At 41.8% G+C, this 18,488-nt stretch overlaps 1 long non-coding RNA gene across 1 annotated transcript; it reads left to right on the forward strand.

The window, feature by feature from the left end:
• Positions 1-2,251: 2,251 nt before the first annotated feature.
• Positions 2,252-18,244, forward strand: LOC137306812 (uncharacterized). Its single transcript, XR_010958940.1, has 3 exons — positions 2,252-2,560; positions 17,038-17,268; positions 17,403-18,244. It is a non-coding gene; the product is annotated as an uncharacterized lncRNA (long non-coding RNA).
• The last annotated feature ends 244 nt before the right edge of the window (positions 18,245-18,488 follow it).

Consider the following 18,488-nt stretch of genomic DNA (forward strand, 5'->3'; position numbering starts at 1 on the left):
CAATACACAAAAAGTTAATCATATTAAGTGCTTTAAATACCTAAATTGGCTCTTTAAATATCGGCCCGCCGACTTTAAGTGCCAGTGGGACTTCTGGGAGCCAGAAGCGCGTGGACTTCTAGGTCAAACCTGGAAGTAGCCGCATTGGAGCTGGGATGCGATCCCACTCCGATAACTTAGTATTTTCACTGCCCACCCACCCCCACCGTACCCATTCTTGGGGGTTAAAATTTATCCCATTAGGTGACCAAAAGCTTGGTCAAAGGGATAGATTTTATGGGGCAACTTAAAGGAGGAGAGGTAGAGAGGTGGTGAGGTTTAGGGAGGGAATTCCAAAGCTTAGGGCCTAGGCAGCTGAAGGTACGGCCACCAATGGTGGAGGGAAGGAAATTGGGTATGTGCAAGAGGCCAGAATTGGAGGAGTGCAGAGATCTCAGAGGGTTGCAGGCCTGGAGGAGGTTACAGAGATGGGGAGGGGCGAGGTCATGGAGGGATTTGAACACAAGGATGAGAATTTTAAAATCAAGGCTTTGCCACTCCGGGAGCCAATGTAGGTCAGCAAGTACAGGGGTGATGGGCGACTGGGACGTGGTGCGAGTTAGGATATGGGCAGCAAAGGGTTAGTTGAGCATAAACTTACAGAGGGTGGTAGGTGGGATGCCAGCCAGGAGAGCTTTTCTTAGAAGGACAGTGTTGTCCTAATTGGCAATGTGTTCAATATGATACCATTATCAAACCATTAGTTGCAGTATAACTGGGGCATAAGTTTCAATGGGGTTCTCCTTAACATCATCCTCATCCCTGTGTACTGGACTGCATGAAGTAATGTGAATGTAATTTGTTACACTGCATTTTTTAACCCCACAGACAATCACAAAGGTCTTCTTCCTACTAACTTCAAGTGATGAAATTTCCTTAAATTCCAACCCTGACAGGGAAGACACATCATTGATTGAAGTAGTACTTTGCAACCCAGTATCCTGGATAATATATACCATTTGGGATTCTTTTGGCTAGCAAACCTGCCCACAATGAAGTTAGCAGCCAAGCAGGAAGAAAGTAGAGTATCACAACCCAAGTAGAAAAATAAATAAAAGCTGGATTTCATTACAATGTAACTGCACACAATTCTGAACTGTGTGACAAGTTTCTGTTTAGGAGAAATTTATTTGAAATTTATAATTAAAAAAAAATCAGATCAAGCATCTTTTTTAAAGTAGCATTTAAGAAAATAATATTTCAGTATAAATATGAGTCATTAAAATTAAAAGTTTAAAAAATGATCATGTATTAAATATTTAAAACATCAATTTATGTAGAAAAATAATAAAAAATTAAATGAATAAATTGTGAACATAAGTTTCTCCTAGTTGCACAGTGAGGGAAATGTTTTGACTCGTCTTCTTTCAGTATAGCAGTGAACTATATATTCTTCCTATCTATTGTCCTCTGTAAAATTACCATTGTGCTTATTCTTTTCTAGTAGTGTATATGGTATAAAATGGGTCAAAACTGTTCTCCTATAAAGAATTCTAACTACTGCCTACTGGAAATGGAAATGACTATCACATTATATCTGATTATTAGAATAAAGATTTAATATATTTACAGTGTGATAGAGTTTCCTGTTTTTGTTGTAATTTTAAAATTTGCTAAAATTTAAACAAGTTTTAAAGGCTTTTCCCTGAAGGACAGTGTTGTCCTAATTGGCAATGTATTCAACATGATTAAAAAGAAATGGGCTGCATCATAGACCTTGACACGTTATCTCTTGAAGGCAAAATACCCTGTGTTACAAAATTCAGTTAATATGTTGCTTCTGCAGTTGCAGTCTTGGAGTGTTTTGTATCAAATTAGCCCTCAATTCCTTGCATACTTGAGCAAAAAATCTGCACTTGTGTTTCAATATCTCAAGGCTGAGAATGGCCATGCGAACATAATGAGCGCATTATTAGGAGAGCAATGTTCTTTGTGAACCTTGTAAATTTTAAATGATAGGATGTTTCACAAGATAAGACACAAAAATTTTGCAAATGTAAGTAAAAAGCAGGTACCAGTTAAAACATTACTCGATGATCCCTGATATAAAATCTATTGACGTTGTAATGTCCCAATTTTAATCATATAGTCTAGTCTCATAATTTAAAATGGTAATTTTTCATGTTAATTATTCTGCTGTAAAATCAGCAGATTAAAAGAGTTATAAATACAGCCTTACTAAGTCCATTTTAAATGAAGGAATGAACGGAATACTTACTCTTATTATTATCCAACAGCAGCACCTGTTTTCAGAAAATGTATAAACCATGATCTGTCACTCAAAGTACAGATTACTGCTGGCTATACTAAATGCATAATCATAGGGCCCGGAGGCTTGGATCATTATTCCTGCCCTCCACCCTATCACAGACCTTTCCCTTTTGTTCTTTTCCTGTCCCCTTTACCCTGGCTCTGCACTTGCTTAAAAGTTATTCATCGTTAACATCTTCCAGTTCTGATGAAAGGTCATCGATCTGAAACGTTAACTCTGTTTCTCTCTCCGTAGATGCTGCCTGACCTCGTGAGTGTTTCCAGCATTTTCTGTTTTTATTTCAGATTTCCAGCATCCGCAGTATTTTGTTTTTGATTAATTATTTATGCTATGTGATATTAGTAATGTACATGTTAATACATTCATATGTATGTTATTTTCCTTAAGACAATGTGCATATACTTTATGAAGGCACTGTACAGTTTGTCACATGGTACTTACAAAGATATACATTGGTGCACCAGGGTAGTTGGCATGTTGTGCGCACATTGGGAACAGCATTCAGTTTGTGGGGGGGGGGAGGTTAAGGATGATTTAATGATAGTCCATAAGGTTTGACTAAGGAAGGTTCAAGGACCTTGCAGGTATCATGGTGGGCCTTGCTCTTTGTGGAGTACATGGAGGGGGTTTGTTACTAGTTTGTAATCCCCCTTTGACAGGTGGCCAGAGCCTATGTGAGAGGACCCTAGTTTATGTAGGTTTCCAGGAATAGGTTAAAGACTGACTCTATTTTCTGAGTTTCAGGCAGAGTCCATACATCCCCCTTTCTGACTGGCATATATCCCCTAGATGGTTCATCCACATGTTTGTTGTAGGGAGGGTAGTGTTCTGCGATAATGGGATGATGCATCATCTTCCAGCTAGAAGTGGCAGGTGTGCTAGTCTGTGTGTTATGAGGGTGGGGGTTCACTTCCTAATGGGTAAGCACAGTAGTCATCTGCAGAGGCTTGTCATACTCTTTGTGGCCTTCTGGAGTGTTGCTCAGAAATGTTGAATGGGGGAGGAGGAAGTGACAGCAGGACCAGAATGTGCACACCAGTGTACACCTCTGGCCACAGCCCTCTAGTATTTAACCCCAGGGAGGGCTGGAATTTGTGTGGGGTGAGGTACACTCGATATGTTTTCTTGAGCTGGCCCTATGCATTCTGCTGCAGGTGATGATTATGAGGATCTGCTTCCACACTTCTTCTTATTCTTTCCCTGTTATCTGGCAGCCAAGGTCTCACTGCCAAGCCACTTTCAGGTTTTTTGTGTTGTCTTTTGATCTGGAAGCAATCATGGTAGAAAGGATGGAGATACATTTGTGGAAATATATCAGGGAGGGGAAGTACAGTTCCAGGGAGCTTGGCTCATGTTGGAGTTATTCAAGTATGGCTGGATGTGGGAGGAAATTTTTTATTTGGAGGTGGAGGAATGGGTCATGCTGGGTGAAGTGGAATTTATCTGCTTTCTGTCTACCAGTTGTTGCAAGATACAATGTGGCCTCTGGCAAGGAGTTGACCTAGTCTGGTTTTGCAGGTTCAGGTCCTCACCGCCACCACCTCCACCCCAGCTGCTGGTCAACATGGCAAGTGCTCATGCGAGCTCTCTATTCTGCTAGATTGGAAAAAGAACAATAAGCCTTGAGGGATTCTCATCTATTCAGGTTGACATGTCTGCTGGGCAGGGTGAATGGGAATTTTATTTTGTATAAGATGGTGAGTTTGGGCATTACCTTCGCCCCTGAAGCTGGATTTTGAACATGCAAGGGAATAGGTTGTGTGGATATGTTCCACAAGAGCATTGCCCTCAATTTTGGAAAGCTTAAGCTTGTAACCAATCTCCTTGATTATTGGAAGATATTGGGGAGTGTGGTGGAGGGGTTAGTTGCCTCAAGTAGGATGTCATCAGCATGCTGTGACATTTTATGTTTGGTTCCTCCACCCACTATTCCATTGATGACTGAGCTCAATCTGATGATTGCTGCCAAGGGCTCTATAGCCAGTGTAAAAAGGTCCCCTAGTCTGTTCCTCCCTTGAAGGGGGAAAATCAGAAACTGGTGGCCACTGGATGTGAGGCTGTAATATGGGATTTTGATCCACTTTTGAAAAGTGTCATTGAAGTCTGAGTACAATGAGCATGGATTCCCACTCCACTCGGTCAAATGATATTTCTGCATCTAGAGAAAGTATTAGGACGGAGGTCTGATGATGTCACAGTGCTTCTTAATGTTAAATAGGTATCTGGTGTTGTTGCCTGAATGGCAGTCCTGTAGGAAACATGATTAGTCAGGACGAACTAGAGCAGGGGCAAATGTGTGCAACGTAGAGGCTGGGGATTTACCAAATGTTTTGTAGTCAGTGTTGGGTATGATATGGAAGGAGCAAAGGCTGAGTTCTTTGCTTTTTTTGTGCATTCATGTGATTAAGCTGTCTTGAAGGTGACTGGGAGGGTGCCCATCTCCTCAAGGTGTGAAGGAGTTTCAGTTGCACAGGTGTCTGTTCTGGGACCAGAGCTTTGAGAAACTCGGCTGGATTGCCATTGGGTCCTGACACTTTCATGATTGGAGGCTTTCTATTGGGGTGAGATTTGAGAGGGAGAGGTTTCTTGTGGGGTTGTTTGAGACTCTGGGGTGTATAGTGCAGTAAAAAAGATTGCAAATTCCTTGTTGATTTTAGTGGGATCAGAGGTTAGCTTACCATCTGCTTTCCTAACTGATGTGATGTTCCGTTCTGTATGTGCTGTTGCAGTGTATGATAAAAGTTTTCCTGGCTTGTCCCCCTGCTCATAATATTTAGCCTTGGTGTTTCTAAGGAGGTTTTCTGCTCCAGTTGATAACAGATTATTAGTTCATCTCTGTTCTGTATCAGGGCTCATTCCTTGTTCTATGATCAGTGATAGCTTTATGTCCAAGTACCGGGGGTGGGGTGGCGAGGGGTGAGTTTAATAGTGACTAGTGCATGGAAAGAGATGACTGTGGGCTCAATCTGTTATCTTGAGGTTGGTGTGTTGGCTTCAGAAACAAGTGGGTAGAGCTTGACTTTATGAGATAGTGTAAAATGGGTGATGACGAGTCGGTAGCCCATTTTACATCTCTCCCGATTTTTCTAATGCAATAAAAATCGGGAGTATTGGAAAACGGGCTGCCAACTCACTATCACCCATTTTACACTATTGTACAAAGTCAAGATCTACCCCAAGTGGTTGATTCTGGAATGTGTTTTATGTGGGTTTTAGCAGAAGGTTAATCTCTTCACTGGGGTTGCTTGGTTTTCCAGATATCTATGAGGACAAGATCGTTACATTCTTCACAGATTGTTCTGGCAATTTGCCCTAAGTTGCCGGGTAGCTTGTCCACCTGTGAATGGAGGGCACAGTTGAAGCCTTCTCCCATGATTATCGTGTCTTCCGTATGGGAGGCAAGTGAGAGGAATTCTAAAGTGGGGAATGTGGGAGGAGTCCTTGTTTGAGGCATAGATAGTGATCTCCCACTACCTACCCCTTTACTAGGTTAGAACAGGATGGACAACTCCAAGCGCTTGTTAATCAATATGTCCAGCTCTCTGGTCCTGCATGAACAGATGGCTTTCATTGCTTGTCTTATGCAGCCCCTTATGAGTTTATCATACTCTGAGCTGGTGAGATGGGTCCCCTCCAGAGATTACATCTCTGCCTCCTCTTTCATGAGGTTAGTCAGGATTTTCTTCCATTTGGGTGATTCAGGCCTTAAATATTTAGGGAGATCATTTTGATTTCAGCCAAGGGGGCTGGGCTGCTGTGTTCTGGACACAAGGGCCTGGAACTGCCCAGAGTTGTGGCTTGTTGTAAACGCTGTCTGCAGGTAGAGGGGTTGTTCCTGTCGGTTGTGGGACCCCAGGTATTAGGGTAGCCCTTTCCTCCTCACCCTGTTGTGTTACCCTAAGGAAGTATTTTCCCTGAGCTTTATCACCCTGTGTATATCTACAACATTGTGTATACCTTTTCCCTGGTACTGTGTTTAAGGCAGGTTCCCATTCACCTTCCTATTCCTACCATTCATTCACAGATTAATTGCCCTGTAGGGAGTGGGGCAGGGTAGTTCAGTTGGTCTTTGCCTGGTCCCCATACTTGCACCCGATCCCATGTGAATGGCTGGTCACAGCATGTATGAGTTTACTGGGTGATTGGTGGGGCTGGCAGTCCCTGTCTGTCAATTCCTGCATGTCCCTGGGCTTGTGACCCCATGTGTTGCCATTGAATATTCAACAATTGATTTCCCCCTCAGAGTTACTATATTTGAGCAGTGTTGGGTACTCAGCATCGTTCCAACAAAGCTAGAGCTATTGAATGTCTGTGATTATAAGCGACAATTTTCCAATGGAGCACACAGGGAGTGGCCTCTGAGTGCTACACTGGGAAATCAACTCTTATAATCACAGCGTACTTGGTGCTAAACTTCTGATTACGCAAATATCACAGTTTGTCCTGTTTTCTATTAGCAAACAGTGGTCTCATTGGTGACTCAGAAATTATGTAAATGCCTGACAATTGGTCCCATGAAGAATTCCCCATGCTGTTCTACGATGCAGCTCTTGATTTGCTGAGGACCTGAATAAAGTGAATTCTGGGAGGTCTGCAAGCTGCTCAATGAAAACTCCATCACTGAAAGCCAAGTTGCCATATCTGTGAGAGTTGCATTTTGAACGCTGTTTTTGACGTGACAATCTGAAGTTTGTACATTAGAACTAGTGCATTCATTTTTTCTGCTGCTTCCTTCAGTTTTTCTGCAATTTAGCACTCCTTTGCTGCAAACGTCCAACAGCAGCATTCTTGCTTCCACCAGTTGATCCCTCACCTGCAAATAGAGAGGCTGAAATTTTGGTTTCAAGCATTGATGGCACGGACCCATGCCATGCACAGAGTGGGCGGAAGACCTGGTCCGATTTTAATTGCACAGTCTGCACTTTCTAATGGGCTTGTGCTGGAGGATTAGCAGGTGTGTGCTGTTCCAAAGCGTAAGCCTCAAAAATAGCTCCAATTATATGTATATTAGACCATAAGCTTGTTGCCCAGTGATTTCTTATGTGTTGCCTGCTGGCACACAGCCATACTGGCTGGCTGACATTTCTTAATCCTCCTCAGTGTTTGCAGGCTGCATTGCAGATGTGGCAGCCGACTGTGGTCTGAGTGTTGGGTGAGGGTGTAGGCCGGCCATCTGCTTGCTTTGAGTGGGCACTCATTATTCTTCCCAACCTGGTACTCTTTCTTAGTCCAGAGATCTTTTTCCTCATTTGTTTCCCTCAGTGATGCACAAGGAGATAGTATTCAGGAGATTGGCCACCTCTTGCTGTCCAGTGGTGCTGTTAGAAGGGTTGACTCTGCCCCAAAAATGGTCATTTTCCTGAGTGCTACCTCCTCCAGCGGGATCTCCAAGCTTTCATCTGTAAAGGGCCAGATTTTGCAGCTCATCCAGCCATTCTCTTTGCCCAGCAGTTAGCCTCCATTAGAAAAAAAAACCATTTAAGTGCAGCAGCCCTTTTAGAACGCTTTGTGGGGGATCCTGCATGTGCATCGCATTCTTCTTGGAGGCTGTCATTGCTATGAGGTTGCATGGTGAGAAGGTGGGGGAGGGTCTCTGGATGAAGGTGTATGCTTCGGCTTTGCATGAGGTCACGTGCTGCCTCTAGGTTTTATGGAGAGGTGAGGCATTCTTTATCAGATATTGAAGCTTGGCAGGGTGAATCATTCTTTATTGATGCTTTGGTTGCTCGGTGCAAGTTTGGTGCCATTTAAAAACATTGCATTTCTGTAGCAGCTTGGAGGTCAGGTCTGCAAATTTTGATATGCATTGGTTTTTGAAGTGTAGAGTATCCTTGACACTAATCTGGTATATTATCATCTCCTTCACCTGGAAGTTGAAGAGCTGTACTACAAAGGCTCTGGGGCATTGTGGGTTTGTGACCCTGGGAACTAGAGTTCTGTGGGCACAATCCAGTGTCAAGTCCACCCTATTGTCCAAGTTCAGGAAGAATCTAAGGGTTTCCTGGATAAAGGGGATTGGTCTGTTTCTCCCCTGACTTTCAGGGAGACTGAAGATCTGAATATTATTGCTGTGCCTCCCGTTACAGAGGCCACCCACTTTTGTGACTATTTTCTAGTCCCACTCTAGTAGATAGGTGATTTGAGCTTGGAACACTGCTGCTACCTTCTCACTTCCTTCAAAGACAAGGGTCTCTAGATTCTATAAGCGGCACTGTGTGTGGGCAGTTTGTGTTACAGAACTTGGGAAGCTCCGTGTGCATGGCTTGAATGATGGACTGAAAGTTGTGATGGAGTCTTTCTACTTCTGCCCTAAAGACTCCTGCAGCTGGCAAACAGACTGCACTGATTGTTGCTGTTTGGGGGTGTGACATTCTTGGGTGTTGGGTCTTGGTGCTCTGTGGATAATGTTGAGACTCGTGTTGCTGTGCATTCTGGTCTAGACATTGGATAACTGCGGGCGTTGATTGCTCATGCAGAAGTTGCAGTGGAATCTTGATCGACCGTGTGTGATTTAGTGAGGAGTGGTATCTTGGATTGAGTGGTATCTTGGATTGAGTGGTATCTTGGATTGAGTGGTATTGGGATCCATCTCTCTGTCTTCCCTGGGGGAGATATTGCCAAAGTTGGGAGCAGTACGTCTGCTCTTGTCTTCTCTGGTTGGGTGGGGAAGGCATGTTCAGCCTTTGAATTATCAAGGTTCCTGGTGATCTGGTGGTACATCAGGTCTGCAGCTCCATTGGAGAAAAAGTTGCTAGAGCTGCCAGGAGGATCCTGAGAAGTGAGTGCATTTCAGCAAAAGTACTCACTTCTGTAGCTGGAGGGCTTGCATTTTGAGCTACACAGCAGCACCAGAACAGGAAGCAGCAAGTGGGTAGCAGGCAGGATTAACATGTTAGTTAACATCACTGGTAGTTCTTTAAATCATTGAGGTGGCTCGGCTAGAGTTTAAGAAGCTAAGGATTGCCTATTTTTCAAGGCTCTGGAGTGGGACTTGAACCCACAACCTTCATGACTCAGAGGCAAGAGTGCTACCACTGAACCAATCAGGAGGATATAAATAGTGAAATAGAAAGTATATTATAACAACAACAATAACTTGCATTTATGTGGCATTTTTAACGTAGTAAAACATCCCAAGGCACTTCACAGGGGCGTTATCAGACAAAATTTGACACCGAGCCAGATAAAGGGATATTAGGACAGGTGACCAAAAACTTGGTCAAAGAACTAGGTTTTAAGGAGCAACTTAAAGGAGGAGAGAGAGGCGGAGAGATGCCGCCAATGGTAGAGCGAAAGAAATCAGGGATACGCACAAGGCCAGAATTGGAGGAGTGCAGAGATCTCGGGGGGTTGTAGGGCTGGAGGAGGTTACAGAGATAGGGAGAAGTGAGGAAATGGAGGGATTTCAACACGAGGTGAAAACCAGTGAACAGGACAAGCTGGGGGTGGGGTGGGGATCTTGGGGAACCAGTCGTCTCTTCTGGAATTGGGATGGAGTAGAAATGACTGGCTTCAGCTGAGGACCCAGATCCCAAGGGCACAGTCTATAAAAGGAATATGATTCAGGAGCATTGATCTCTTGTGAGGGCAGTGGAGACAGTCTCCGCTCATATGTGGCAGATAGTGGATGAGTTTGAGAAGTCCAAGTAGACCATTAATCCAGCTGAGCCTGTACGCGGCGCAAATGTGCTGCAAGAAGTGAACGTAGTGGTCACTGTTTCTCACGACAGTGACAATGCAGCTGCATCAATCTAGCCCTCTCCAATTCCAGCGCAGGGTGAGCTTCTGGCCTGCTTCAGGTAGGCATTGAACGCAAAAGCAACATGAACTGGAAGCAGGTGCTGCAAGGACATCAGTATCGCTGAGTTGGTGTCACCTCAGTCCGAGTCACCAACCTCACAACCAACTAGCACTGAGGTAGCACCCTGTAGGAATTGGAGGTTAGATTCACATGTAAAAAGAGTTTTTGGCACAAGGGGTAGGAATAGTGATAAGGGATAGTAATAGCACTTAATGAAGAGATAATCAATAAATGAGGAAGTCTTTGCCAGATTGGTGTGTTTAGAGATTATTTTTATCTAGGCTTTCGATTCTCTTTTTATTTATTGATGACAGTTTGTAAGTATCCTTTCTTTGAAAGGATAGGAAATGTATTGCTGGTTTAAACTCTGGTTATTTGTGAGCAATGCAAAGGCTCCTTAATGACATTATGGGGTCTGCAGGTGTGATACGTTCTTTCTACTGGAAACAGTTTTCTGATGAATCTTATGTGGTGTTGGCAGTGAGTTGTCCTGTGCTACCTCTTCCCTCTCCTACATACGAACATACCAAAATGACAGGCAGGAAAAGACCACCGAGTCACAATGAGGTGATCGATGGCCTTCACCTTCTTCCTTGTCATCTTCTGCACACGGCAGGTCCAATCCCTTCCTAACTGCAAAATAATGCAACATGCAGCATACCACTATAATTTTTGATACCCTTAATAGGTTGTACTGTGGAGCTCCCTCTGACCTTTTCAGGTAATGGAAGCGGGATTTCAGAATACCGATGGTCTGTTCGTCAGCAATGCATGTAGCACGAAAGGCTTCATTGAACCTATATTGTTCTTAGTCTTCAGATGATGGAGTGATCTCACATCCATGGTTGAAGTGGGCAACTCTGGTCTCCAAGCAACCATTCTCACACATTGCTCTGACTAAACAATGCAGCTAATTTTAAATGTCGGAGATCATATCCAAATTCTTTCTGTGGAAAATAGTTGAAAATTCTGAAACGTAGCACAAAAACAGAAGACATAGAAACATAGAAAATAGGAGCAGGAGTAGGCCATTCGGCCCTTTGAGCCTGATCTGCCATTCAATATGATCATGGCTGATCCTCTATCTCAATACCATATTCCCACTCTCTCCCCATACCCCTTGATGCCTTTTGTGTCTAGAAATCTATCTAGCTCCTTCTTAAATATATTCAGTGACTTGGCCTCCACAGCCTTCTGTGGTAGAGAATTCCACAAGTTCACCACCCTCTGAGTGAAGATATTTCTCCTCATCTCAGTCCTAAATGTTCTACCCCGTATCCTGAGACTGTGACCCATCGTTCTGGACCCCCCCAGCCAGGAGAAACATCCTCCCTGCATCCAGTCTGTCTAGCCCTATCAGAATTTTATATGTTTCAATGAGATCCCCTCTCATTCTTCTAAACTCGAGTGAATACAGGCCAAGTGGACCCAATCTCTCCTCATACGATAGTCCTGCCATCCCAGAGTTCAGTCTGGTGAACCTTCGCTGCACTCCCTCTATGGCAAGTATATCCTTTCTTAGGTAAGGAGACCAAAACTGCACACAATACTCCAGGTGTGGTCTCACCAAGGCCCTGTATAACTGCAGTAAGACATCCTTGCTCCTGTACTCAAATCCTCTTGCAATGAAGGCCAACATGCCTTCCTAACTGCTTGCTGCACCTGCATGTTTGCTTTCAGGGACTGGTGTATAAGGACACCCAGGTCCCTTTGTACATCAACATCCCTCAATCTATCACCATTTAAATAATACTCTGCCTTTCTGTTTTTCCTTCCGAAGTGGATAACTTCACATTTATCCACATTATACTGCATCTGCCATGTATTTGCCCACTCACTCAACTTGTCTAAATCTCCTTGAAGCCTCTTTGCATCCTTCTCACAACTCACGATCCCACCTAGTTTTGTGTCGTCAGCAAACTCGGAAATATTACATTTGGTTCCCTCATCCAAATCATTGATATATATTGTGAATAGCTGGTGCCCAAGCACTAATCCCTGCGGTACCCCACTAGTCACTGTCTGCCACCCAAAAAAGACCCATTTATTCCTACTCTCTGTTTCCTGTCTGTTAATCAATTTTCAATCCATGCCAGTATATTACCCCCAATCCCATGTGCTTTAATTTTGCACACTAACCTCTTATGTGGGACTTTATCAAAGGCCTTCTGAAAATCCAAATAAACCACATCCACTGGTTCTCCCTTATCTATTCTACCAGTTACATTCTCAAAAAACCCCATTAGGTTTGTCAAACATGATTTCCCTTTCATAAATCCATGTTGACTTTGTCTAATCCGTTGATATTTCCAAGTGCCCTGTTATCACATCCTTCATGAATTCAAATTAATAAATAATAATTTCAAAGTAGTTATATTGAAATGAATTTCTTTCCTCAAAGAGTGATAAATGTTGGAAGTAATCTACCAGGTAGAGCAGTAAGTATTAAACATTAGGAGTATTCAACAAGAAGTTGGATGCTATAATGGGAGAGTTAGGATACTGGCGAGATGACCTTCCATGGGCTAAATTGTTTTTTCTCATCCTTGCCCTTTATGTTCAGTAAATCTGGCCTTCTTTTTTTTGTGTATTATATTGGTTATTTTCCAATTAGCTCTGCCTTTGTAATTTCTGCATGGTAACATTTATGGGTTAAGTATCTCATTTTCTGGCTGTTTAAGTACTTAACTGTGATTATGAATCGATTGCTAAAACTGCTCACTACTCCAGGATCATCCTGGAATGCAAAGATAACCCCTAGCTTTTTTTCTCCACTACAAACCATTTCCTTAAATCCCTCTCCCCTGCCCCCTCCACCCTTACCTCCGACAACAAGTGAGAGGAGCTCATGGACTTCTTTGTCACTGAGTTCGACACCATCCATTCAGCTGCCTCTGCTGCAAACCTCCCTTTCCCTTGCCCACCAATTGTAAACAATTTTACAACACCAAGTTATAGTCCAACAATTTTATTTTAAAATCCACAAGCTTTCGGAGGCTTCCTCCTTCCTCAGGTGAATTCCTCACATTCACCTGAGGAAGGAGGAAGCCTCCGAAAGCTTGTGGATTTTAAAATAAAATTGTTGGACTATAACTTGGTGTTGTAAAATTGTTTACAATTGTCAACCCCAGTCCATCACCGGCATCTCCACATCTTGCCCATCAAGCCAAGGTTTCCCCAAGGCTCTCCACTGTCCTAGCCCTAAAATCCTGGTAAGTTCATTAGATGGATCAGTGAACCCACCCCCCTCCACTGCCCTTGTAATGAGTTTGTACAAACAACACGGAAACCAGATGCTTTTATTTGGTTGTTCAAGCAGTTTGCAATTCCCGTGCTATTTCTGACTTGTAACTTGGATTGTAATAAGGTGCAAATAGGCACATTGTGATCACTGATGATCACATTCACAGCGCATAGAATTAACAATCCGAATTCAGATGGTAGTTTAGGGCTAGGGATCGGCTACCTGCTCCCCCAGATATACATGTTATTTTGCATTTTGCATCATTGACCCTAGACAATATCAGATCTGTACCACTCAATAATAAAAAAAGGCACCTACCAATGACAACACAATTATTTCTTAATTTAAATTATGATTCCTGCAATTGCACCAAACATACTGAGCTCACTAGCGCCATTCTGTAATGGCCTAAGTGGCTGTGGCAATCACAGGAAACTTGATCTCACCACTGATTTTAATGGAGGCCATGGTTATGATAATTAGCTGTTCACCTTTTTTGGCAAGGGAAGCAGCAAAAGTCTCATGAAATTACGGAGAGATGTAAGTAATGGCTAAAGTTACTCATGCCATAATTTCCTGGGGACTTACGCGGCAAATCGGGTCCTGTGACGTAGATGCTTTGTTACAATAGTGCAAATCTCCAGCAAATTCTGGGCCATTTAACATAAAAAAAGTTTTTATTTGATAAATATTCAGACGCTGTGTGAATTAATGACATATTGAATTTTCCAGGGATCTTGAGATGACCATTGCATTCTCACTATTTCTGAAAAACAGTAATGAGATTCCAATAGGCTTGTCAGTAAGGATCTGGATTAATTTGTGACTTGTGAATTGCAATGTTGGGCTTTGTTCTTATCCTTTCACACCTTTTGTGAGGGACAGTAGCTACAGCTTCATTTCTTTGCTGATTAATCCTGTTCCAGAACCCAGAACTCCTAACATAAAACAACTACAACACAGTGTATCTCTAGATACGTGTTATAAAGAAAACTTTTTTGAGTTCTTGATAGAATGTTACTGATACCTAAATCTTTCAGATGGGAATGTTATAGCTGGGAGACTCATAAAGAACACAAAACAATTTCATTGTATTTTTGTCTTAGACAATCTTGTATTGTCTCACTGAAGTGAGAGAAAGAAAGGTGTTAATAATGTCAGTGCAGATGTTTTGATATTTAACATTTTTTGCAATAAATATAGTAACCATTTTATGCCTACATAACATTTCCTACATTTCAACAGTAACTATACTTCAAAAGTACTTTATTGTCTGTGAAGCGCTTTAGGGAGTGCTGAGGTCATGAAAACCACTATATAAACGCAAGTTTTTTTTCCTTCTTTATACGGTATATTCGTTATATTAATTCACTGAACAATAAATGTTATAAAGATATGACAGATATACATTATATAAAATTTAATTAAAATGTTCAAGGTTACGTATTTCTAAGTTGTTACTTTGCATTGCTTCTACACCTCTGTATATTACACTGATAGTGTTTTATTTAGTGACATTCTTATTATTCTTACTGATTTGCAAATTCAACACTTAGTTACGTGCACTGATTTACAGATTTCTAACACTCAAGATCCTGTGCAGGACAAAATGTTAGGGATAATTTTTCTTAACTGGTATGTTGGGTGTTTGTGTGCACACAAGCTGTTCTTCTATAGAGTACAAAGATTTGTGGTTGCTGAGAAAGATAAACAAATCTATTATGGCAAGGAAAATGTTGCATTGTTTTCTTACAGGGAAAACCTGTGGTGCCCAAGCCAGAGAATGTTTATGTAACACTTGTGGAAAAGATGAAGGAAACCACTGTCAGAATGGAGAACTCAACGACATATAGTTTTGAAACCTAAATAGGTCTTTCAGTTGTCACAAGTCCATTTTTACTTTTTTGCAAGTCGGTCGTTCATTTCTTCTCTGTCCAGAGGTGCCTGCCTTCTCCTCCTATCTTTGGGCAGGGAGTTAAATGAGGGAGTTCTGTTACTTGCTTGCATTCTACTAATGCCCTAGTGTCTCTCTAATTGTGTCCAGGTGAATAGTTATTTCAGATATGGTGTTGCTGATTGCCCACTTCAGGAACAAATTTAAATGTCCTTTGAGGATATCTAAATGTTGATTGATGAAGTCAGTGCTCTCTATCCTATGTAAGCTCAGTGTCAATGATTAGAAATGCCGCAAGCTTACATTTTGTCACACTTTCAGAGCTTGATGTGAAGTAAAAGATGAGCCTTGATAAGAGGATGACTCCTCGGGGTAATTTCAGCCTAACACACTTGGCGGGAAACTGGCAGGATCGGATTGGCCGCCCATTTTACACCCCGCTCGATTCGGAAAGTAAAATTGGGCGAGGTGTAAACTGGGCAGCCAATCTGATCCAGTTAGTTTCCTGCTCGGTGGGTTGGGTTAATATGACCACTTTCATGTAAAGACCTTCATGCAGGACTGTATCTTCCAGAAGAAGATGGATTTTCCTGAGCTTGCCCCTACAGGGTTTGGTTGTTCTTCTGCCTACTGACCGGATCCTGCCATGCTCCTGGCCCAACATCCTGGGTTAGCGGTCATTAGACATTTATGGCAGCCCCCAGAAGAATTCCCACCAGCAAGTGGCAACTTGCCTGTGGCTGACAGGAATACCTGGCCGATGCTGCTGTGGAACTGCTACAGTAGCAGCAGAAGAGGTAGGAACCATATTAAAGGTACAGAAGATCCCTGAAGAACTTAATGCATCTCCCACTGTAGGCCTAATCTCTGGGCAGCATTAGAAGGGAGTCAGGCCTCCACCAAGCCCTTTACCTTCATTTGTCACATGGGTCGTTCCTGCCACTATACCAGGCCAACTTCCAGGCTTTACCTGGTGGTCCTGAGGAGTGGCAGAAACACTCAACAGCAGGGAAATAGGCTGGGAACCCGGGCGCTGCCCCCACCATCATTTGCATGTTGGGGTTGGTGAAAGAGATGCCCTGGCAGGGGTGCTGGGGAGCAAATTGAGGTCAGGGCGGTGAAGACGGTACGTCTTGTCATGCAATTTTGCCCACTTTTTTATTGGGCAGGATAGCTGCACTATGAAATGTGTTAGCTCTATGAATTAGATGCTTATTTACTCCAAGTTTAACTAATTTCTTTGTTTCATAATGACTGCCCATTTACTGTGGTAACAAACCATCTGTTCTTTTCAACTAATTGTTAAACTTTGGTACAGTGTGGATTATTTACATTGTATCAGATATATATAACATGGGATGAATCTATAGCAACTATGGTCAATTATTGATGAAAAAGTCTAACTCCTGTGATTTATAACATCAACGGTAAATATGGTTAATGCCATTTGTATATCTTGAAAAATCCATTAAAATGCAAACTTTCAATTCTCTCCTATGTAAGGCTTTTAAAAAGATTCATCTTCTAATCAAAACATAAAGGTACTTTTCTGATTAACAATAACAGTATAATGTAATGTTGTATAAATTGTCAGTATTGGGCCCTCTCTTACATTTTGATCTGAATATTTTCCATGATCATTGTGTTAAAATCATTAAGCCTCTACAATTAGAGAATCCAAACACTGATGTGCATAAATCCATAAATCCCTAGCTATGACACTTCGTTTAGGTTGGAAACTTTAAATGAAGAACTGATTTAATGACTTGACTGTGCTCTGTTCACAGAGAGATGAAAACCCAAAGCAGGCACCAGGTCGATGAGGAGGCGTTCACCTGCCCTGTTAAAGATTATCCAGCATTTAATACTGCTGGCCACATTCTCCTAAATCCTGGCAGCCAGGCTGTAGTGAATCAATTCAATTCAAGCTAACCAAACCTCAGCAGAACCTTACAGATTCCACATGACTATCTCTCATACCAGCACCTTAGCAACAAAGGAATGAATCAAAAACAGAAGTAAGCTGTGCACTTTAAAATCAGAGCCCACTTTAAAATACTTCATTTGACACATCTATGTCTGTGCAGTACTTTAGATCGGAAATTAATCGTATCTTTAAAATGTCACGGTTTCCCCCCTTCTTTTTTTCCAGTTCATCCTTCACATGCTTTTTCTTCAGCTGAACAGACCACAGACTTCTCCAAAGCCTATAATGCCAATGATTTTGTGCAGTGAGTGAGTGTATGAGGTGGAAGAAGGTAACACTCTGAAATATGCATTGCTTTAGCGTTCAATACTTCAAGGCCCCTTAAGTGACTCAGCCCTCATCAGAATATAACTTTCTGTGAAACATTCTTCAATCAATCATGATCCTAGTCTTTAACAATCCATCACTGAGAAGGTTTTGTATCCAGTTCTCCATGTCCTTTTACATTGTTTCTGTATTTTAATATTATTTTCAATAGTAATAAAGGTGCAAAAAATTCTGAGAAACTTGCACAATATGAATTTTAACATGTAGAAGGCAGAGAATGTGAAATGATAATTCTCAACAACATTTTGTGATTGACTGGTTGCAAAGTGCTTTGAGATGTCCTGAGAATGTGACATTGCATGATGTAAATCCAAATTCTTTCTTTTCTATTTTTCTTTATAATAATGTTTGTGATAAATAGGCCATTAATGAAGCCCAATGGACAATTCATAATGACAGTCATATGTGGATTATCTTGGGCCTCATATTGTGGTTTTTTAATCACACTGCCAGTCATGACATGCTCTGTTCCCACCAGACAGCAAGTATTCAAAGGGGAGAAATTAATATGTTTGAAGGTTTTGTAGCCCAAAAATGAGCAGAAATTACTCTTTTGTCTTTTTGGGTGACGATTTTCTCTGTGCATTGGGTATAGTGAAATTGTAAATGTTTTGTTAGAAACGTGTTTATGATTTCACTACAATTAGTGCACAGAAGGAATCTTCCCTTTGTGTCATACAACTCTTATGATTTATTAATTAAAAAAAAAATACTCGCTGGTATTTTTCCATGCAAAAATTGAACTGAAATCATGTTTCACAATATAAATAAAGCTGAAAATATTTTGTGATACAATTCAACACTCACTAATATGTGGTAAGATTTATTTTCTATTCCTAACATAACTGTATATAACAAAATGATTGTGCTTTAGAGTTTTAGGTGACCAATTTGCGGGTATTGTCTGTTAGGACCCCCAATGGA

The sequence above is a fragment of the Heptranchias perlo genome, chromosome 3 (genome assembly GCF_035084215.1).
Source record: "Heptranchias perlo isolate sHepPer1 chromosome 3, sHepPer1.hap1, whole genome shotgun sequence".
Lineage (NCBI taxonomy): Eukaryota > Metazoa > Chordata > Chondrichthyes > Hexanchiformes > Hexanchidae > Heptranchias > Heptranchias perlo.